We start from the raw sequence: 224 nt of genomic DNA on the forward strand, positions 1-224 counted from the left end.
CTGCTTACTGCTATGAAAACGACAGCAAAGGGCTTGCAAGACAGGACTAAACACGCATAAAACAGATCTCGAAAAAAAAAATCTCTTTTATATACATACTGCTTAGCGTTATTGATAAGACAGCAAATATTTACAACAGAGGACATACATCATGTGATCAGGATATTACAAACAGACACCCCCTTATAAATATCCTCCCTCTCCACATCCGTTCATTTCTCATA

Source organism: Penaeus monodon, chromosome 22 (genome assembly GCF_015228065.2).
Source record: "Penaeus monodon isolate SGIC_2016 chromosome 22, NSTDA_Pmon_1, whole genome shotgun sequence".
NCBI lineage: Eukaryota > Metazoa > Arthropoda > Malacostraca > Decapoda > Penaeidae > Penaeus > Penaeus monodon.